Genomic DNA, 7,282 nt, shown 5'->3' with positions numbered 1-7,282 from the left:
CGACGGTGTCAGGCAGCTGTTCTTTGGCGCTGGCATCGTGTTCGACGTCCCGCCACGGCGACGCTCTGGACACTCCTGTTCCCCTGGCCCCAGCGCATGCGCAGTATGAATGGTCACCTGATGATGTGCATCGCGCGATGATCTCTCCTGGAATTACACAACGGCGTTGTGCGTGGTTGACTCTGCAACTGCGCAGCCGCAACGGTTGTGGCTGCCCCTCGTGGAAATGACGAAAACTAATCGGTAATCAACCACCTTCTCTCCGCATTGCTTCTTTATAAATCCAGACGGATGTCATGCGGCCTACCATGGGCTTGGTATAGCACTGCAGCGAAAATCATGCATGTAGAAAGGGCTCACAGATTGGGCCGATCCAAGCCTGGAAGAAACCGACCTTCACAGTACGACAACGAATCCTCTCGACGGCTGAAATGCTCAACGGCACCTATTTCAGAATCTCTGAAGACTACTACCCCAATACGCTTAAGGCTAGAAGGCATCTTATTCAATTCACCAATTCTCAACAGAAGCCATTTCAGCACGATAAACTGTTCATCGGCGACCGGCTCTATACATTCGACATGTGTGTCTGTAGACGCAGCACATCACTCACGAGTATACCTTCTTACACGAGGTTATCGGTTATAGGTTACACGTGGCGGAACATGGGAGAGGCCTTTGTCCTGCAGTGAACGTAGTCAGGCTGATGATATATATATATATATATATATATATATATATATATATATATATATATATATATATATATATATATATTGTTAAGGCGTATAATAGCCGGTCCACAGCGAGCAAGCACAATGGCGACAGTAACGGGCCAAGCACGGGCTCTCAGTCCGAGCGGCGTCTTTGTTGGGTAGCCCCACTAGAAGGTACTCAAGAGTTCGGCCCATTGCATAGTTCGGAGGCTTCGCTACAATTACCCCGGGGTCGAAGAGGGAGCCGCCTGGCGACCTAACAGCTTGTTATTATGAGCGGGTCATAATAAGCCTTCAGGCGCTCCACTTTGACGATGTCTCGCCCACGGCGGCGCATGTCCGAAGATTGTTCAACGGGTTCGATCAGATAGTTGACGGGTGAGGTGCGCTCGATGACACGGTAGGGGCCTTCGTATTTGGGACGTAGTTTGGAAGAGAGGCCAGCGGCAGAGGTCGGGATCGAGATCCATACAAGCGCACCAGGAAGGAACGTGGGCTCAGAAGTGGTGCTGGCATCACGGATACTCTTCTGCCGCTCTTGCTCTTGCGTCGTAAAAGTCTTGGCAAGCTCGCGACACTCTTCAGCAAGCCTGGCTGTCTCGGAAATAGGTGTACACTCAGACGGATCCGGCGTGTACGGGAGTATCGTGTCCATGGTGTGCGACGGGTGCCTTCCGTACAGCAAGTAGAAAGGTGAAAAACCAGTCGTGCTCTGAGGGGCGGTGTTGTAGGCGTAGGTGACGAAGGGCAGTATATTATCCCAATTAGTGTGGTTGGCAGCGACGTACATAGAAAGCATGTCGCCGAGGGTGCGGTTAAAGCGTTCGGTGAGGCCATTCGTCTGTGGGTGGTAAGCAGTAGTTTTGCGGTGGACAGAATGGCACTCCGTCAGAATGGCTTCGACGACTTCCGACAAGAAGACACGGCCTCGATCGCTGAGAAGCTCTTGGGGTGGTCCGTGGCGCAGTATAAATCGATGCAGCAGGAAGGACGCAACATCGCGCGCAGCAGCCGCAGGGAGAGCGGCGGTTTCGGCGTATCGCGTTAAATGGTCAACAGCAACGATGGCCCAGCGGTTACCAGCCGACGTCAGAGGAAGTGGTCCATACAAATCGATACCTACGCGCCCAAAGGGACGGTCAGGGCAAGGTAACGGTTGTAGACTGGCGTGCGACATGTGAGCTGACGGTTTACGGCGTTGGCAAGTGAGGCAAGAGCGAACGAACTGCTGCACATAGCGGTACATCCCGCGCCAGAAGTAGCGTTGTCGAATGCGATGGTAGGTTTTGAATACCCCAGAGTGCGCGCATTGCGGATCAGAATGGAAGGATTCACATATCTCTGACCGCAGACTGCCGGGTATCACGAGTAACCACTGCCGGCCGTCGGCGTCGTAATTGCGTCGGTGTAGAAGGCCGTCACGAATGGCGAAATGGCGAGCTTGACGACGCAATGCACGCGTGGATGGCGTTGCGGATGGATCAGAGAGCAAGTCGATCAGCGGGCCGATCCAATTATCCTTTCGCTGTTCGGTAGCGATTATGTCAACGTCAATGGCAGAAACAGCAGCCGAGGATACTGAGCAGAGCACATCACCTTCAGGCAGAGGGGAGCGCGAGAGGGCGTCGGCATCAGCATGCTGGCGTCCATTGCGGTACAGCACGCGGATGTCGTAGTCTTGTAAACGAAGAGCCCAACGGGCGAGACGGCCTGAGGGATCCTTCAATGATGAAAGCCAGCATAGTGCATGATGGTCGGTGACGACATCGAATGGGCGACCATACAAATACGGTCGAAACTTTGTAAGAGCCCAGACGATCGCCAGGCACTCTTTCTCCGTGACGGTGTAGTTTGTCTCAGCTCTCGTGAGCGTACGGCTTGCATATGCTACGACATATTCAGGGAATCCGGGTTTGCGCTGCGCCAGGACAGCGCCGAGGCCTACACCGCTGGCGTCTGTGTGCACCTCCGTCGGGGCCGTAGGGTCGTAGTGGCGTAGAATGGGAGGAGATGTCAACACATGGCGGAGCTTCGCGAACGCGTCGTCGCACTCAGACGACCACGAATTGAGGGACCCGTTACTTCCAAGGAGCTTCGTCAGCGGTGATATGATCGTGGCAAAGTTTCGTATGAAGCGTCGGAAGTACGAGCACAGGCCCACGAAACTACGCAGTTCTTTGACGGACGCAGGTTTGGGGAATTCGGCCACGGCCCGAAGCTTGGCTGGGTCAGGAAGAATGCCATCCTTGGACACGACGTACCCAAGGATGGTGAGTTGCCGTGCTGCAAAGCGGCACTTCTTCAGATTCAGTTGCAAGCCGGCATTGCTGACACGTGCAAAAACTTCTTTCAGACGTTGGAGGTGCGTAGAGAAATCTGGAGCGAACACAACAACGTCATCGAGGTAACACAAGCACGTGTGCCATTTCAAGTTGCGCAGAACGGTGTCCATCATGCGCTCAAAGGTCGCAGGTGCATTACATAGACCAAACGGCATGACGTTGAATTCGTACAAGCCGTCGGGTGTGATGAACGCAGTCTTCGGTCGAGCGTCATCAGCCATGGGTACTTGCCAGTACCCCGAGCGCAGATCGAGAGAAGAAAAAAATTCGGCTCCGTGAAGGCTGTCAATTGCGTCATCGATGCGCGGCAGTGGGTAAACATCCTTGCGAGTGATCTTATTGAGCCGTCTGTAGTCTACACAGAACCGCGCAGAACCATCTTTCTTCGCAACAAGAACAACAGGAGACGCCCATGGACTGTCCGAGGGCCGAATAACGTCGCGTCTGAGCATATCATCAACCTGCTCGTTAATTTCCCGACGTTCAGCAGGCGACACGCGGTAGGGACGTTGCCGTAATGGTGGATGGGCACCAGTGTCGATACGATGCGTAACAGCGGACGCACGACCGAGAAAACTTCGCCCGACATCGAAAAAAGAACGATATTCTCGCAACAGGTTCAGAAGCTGGGAACGCTGTACCGACGTGAGGTTGTCATCAATGCAAGGGCCAAATATATCAGGAGATGACGAATCAGAAGTGGAAACAGCACTGATGGTACGCAAATTGGGACAACGCGAGTCATCAGGTACGTCCAGGACTTGTGCGTTATCCACTGGTTCCACTCTGCCGAGACATTCCCCTCGAACCAAGGTGACAGTGTACGGGGATGGGTTGGTCACGAAAATAGAGGCGTTGCCCTGGGTGATTTGCACGGTCGCGAAAGGTACTAGCAACCCTTTCCTTCGGCAAGCACGGTCGGATGGCGAAACGAGTGCAATTGTGTCGGAGAGTCCAGCGCAGTAGACAGATACACCCATCGTGGAGCTTGGAGGCACTATGGTATCGTCTTTCACGAGAATCTTGCTCACTTTCGAAGAACTGTCTTCCGGCGTCAAATGCGAGAAGGGGGAGAGTTCAATTTCGGCGGCGGCACAATGGATGACGGCGTCGTTGCGGGAGAGAAAATCCCACCCCAGGATGACGTCATGAGAGCATGCGGGAATGATGATGAATTGGGCGACATACAGAACGTCCTGAACGACAACGCGAGCTGTGCACCCTGCTGTAGGATGGATACGATGCAAACCGGCGGTACGAAGGGACAATCTAGAAATTGGCGTCGTCACTTTACGAAGCAAGCGGCAAAATTTTTCGTCCATAACGGATACTGCAGCTCGTGTGTCAATAAGAGCAGATGCGTGAACACCGTCCACAAGCACGTCAATGACATTAGATGGGCGGCTCTGAGGGCTTTCACAATGCGATAGCATCGCAGTCCTTGCCTCGGGGACTGCGACGACTAGTTTTCCCGCTCGTGAGCAGCTGAACTTGGCCGCATGGGGGACGGGGAACGACGTCGTGGAGACGGTGACCTACGAGAAGATGAAGCTAGGCGAGTTGGCGGTGGCATAGACGGCGTTTCCTCGTGATAGGTACGCCTAATCTGGCCAGCAACAGGCGACGAGATATGGGGCGTCTGTACGCGAGTGCAATAACGTGCTACGTGGCCGGCGTAACCGCAGGCAAAGCAAATGGGCCGGTTGTCGGATGTGCGCCATCGGTTCGCCGGGGTAGGTCTTGTCCATGACGCAAGAGCCGATGGACGGAACGGTGGCTGGAAAGGCTGCAAGGGGTGCTGGAGCTGAGTCTGAGAGGTCACGTCAACATACGTAGCCGGCATACCCGCTGCAAAGGATGGAGGTCGTGCGGCAGCTTCGGCGTAAGTCAGTGGGGCGGACGCTTGAACGACTGGAGGCGGCCTGGCGACCACTTGGGCGTAACTTGGGGGTACAGGAGCCGGAAGCTGTTGTGGGTGGTACGCAGGCATAACCTCCGCTATTTCCTGCTCAATCGCTCGGTGGATGGGGGGGAAAATGGTAGTGGCCGATTGTTGAGCAGCCGGTGGGTGGGCGAAGGGCAGGAGAGAGAACTGCCGTGCGATTTCCTCACGTATGAAGGACTTGAGGTCTGCCAGCAGTGCCACCTGGTCACAGCTGGCCTCCAAGCCTGCAAGCCCTGCATCTCGTGGTGTGGAGCGACGGGTCATTGAACGCTGCCGGCGGAGCTCCTCGTAGCTCTGGCACAGCGTGATGACCTCAGCTACTGTGCCTGGGTTTTTGGCCAGCAGCATCGTGAAGGCATCATCGGCAATGCCCTTCATGACGTTCCGGTTCTTGTCTGATTCGGACATGCTGTCGTTGCATTTCTTGCATAGGTCCAAGACGTCTTCAATGTAGCTGGTGAATGATTCACCGGCCTGCTGAGCGCGTTCGCGTAAGCGCTGCTCGGCTTGCAGCTTACGAACGGCAGGGCGGCCAAAAACGTTGGTGATAGCGGTCTTAAAATCGGACCAGGTTGCGAAATCAGACGCGTGGTTGTTATACCACATGCCGGCCACACCCGCGAGGTAGAAAACCAGGTTGCCGAGTTTACCGGCCTCGTCCCAATGATTGGGGACGCTGACGCGTTCGTACATGACAAGCCAGTCCTCGACGTCGGTGCCATCCGCGCCGGTGAAGACAGGTGGGTCGCGGATGCGGGGGACACCGGGACATGGCGTCGGTGTAGGAGGGAGCGTTTGCTGAGCGGCGTCTTGTTGCATGGTTGAAGGCACGGTACGGGATCTAAGCTCCAAGGGCATCGAATGTGAACCGAAGATGTTTGAAGGGCACAGCACTCTCCACCAAAATGTTAAGGCGTATAATAGCCGGTCCACAGCGAGCAAGCACAATGGCGACAGTAACGGCCAAGCACGGGCTCTCAGTCCGAGCGGCGTCTTTGTTGGGTAGCCCCACTAGAAGGTACTCAAGAGTTCGACCCATTGCATAGTTCGGAGGCTTCGCTACAATATATATATATATATATATATATATATATATATATATATATATATATATATATATATATATATATATATATATATATATATATATATATATATATATACTTTCTTTCCATTCATTGACGAAGGCCGTGCCACGGCTGAATCGTAAATCTATAAAGGAACTACTTGCTTTCTCTTACGTGTACCAGCTTCTTATACGTTATACGTACCAGGCCCACTGAATATATATATATATATATATATATATATATATATATAAGGGAAAGAAGTGTATACCTAGGGGCTCGTTTTTCCGTGTTTTAACACAATATTAATGAGATATAACAGACAGTAATGCCAAGGAATGTACAGGGGAAGTTATTAGAACCAATGGAATGTAAATAAGAAGAAAGAAGAAAGAAAAGTGGATGAAAAAATTACCAACTGTGAGCAGGAATCGAACCTACGACCTTCGAATTACGCGTTCGATGCTCTAACCACTGAGCTATCACAGCGGCCCTCCCTCCATCCACTTTTTTGGGTTTATCTGTGAATTTAGAAGTAGGAGCGACAGTCAGCGCCATCTATAAGCCAAACAACGAGTGTGAAAACACTCTTATGCGCATGTTTGGCGTCACGTAGCACGTGAACTTATTATGAGCGGGCAGCTGATTAATTGTCCCTCTTATACAACCTAAACACACCAAGTCTGCCAGTACGAGACCCTCGTTCAATGAAATAAGGGAAAGAAGTGTATACCTAGGGGCTCGTTTTTCCGTGTTTTAACACAATATTAATGAGATATAACAGACAGTAATGCCAAGGAATGTACAGGGGAAGTTATTAGAACCAATGGAATGTAAATAAGAAGAAAGAAGAAAGAAAAGTGGATGAAAAAATTACCAACTGTGAGCATCGAACGCGTAATTCGAAGGTCGTAGGTTCGATTCCTGCTCACAGTTGGTAATTTTTTCATCCACTTTTCTTTCTTCTTTCTTCTTATTTACATTCCATTGGTTCTAATAACTTCCCCTGTACATTCCTTGGCATTACTGTCTGTTATATCTCATATATATATATATATATATATATATATATATATATGTATATAAATATATATATATATATATATATATATGTATATAAATATATATATATATATATATATATATATATATATATATATATATATATATATATATATATATATATATATATATATATATATATATACATAT

General features: G+C 50.9%; 1 non-coding gene across 1 annotated transcript; it reads right to left on the bottom strand.

The window, feature by feature from the left end:
• Positions 1 to 6,486: 6,486 nt before the first annotated feature.
• On the bottom strand, positions 6,487 to 6,559 carry TRNAT-CGU (transfer RNA threonine (anticodon CGU)). The gene has a single exon. It is a non-coding gene; the product is annotated as a tRNA-Thr (tRNA).
• Between the last annotated feature and the right edge of the window lie 723 nt (positions 6,560 to 7,282).

The sequence above is a fragment of the Rhipicephalus microplus genome, chromosome 2 (assembly GCF_043290135.1).
Source record: "Rhipicephalus microplus isolate Deutch F79 chromosome 2, USDA_Rmic, whole genome shotgun sequence".
Taxonomy (NCBI): Eukaryota; Metazoa; Arthropoda; class Arachnida; order Ixodida; family Ixodidae; genus Rhipicephalus; species Rhipicephalus microplus.
The sequence above is the reverse complement of the archived record's forward strand: the minus strand, read 5'-3'. Positions and strand labels throughout refer to the sequence as shown.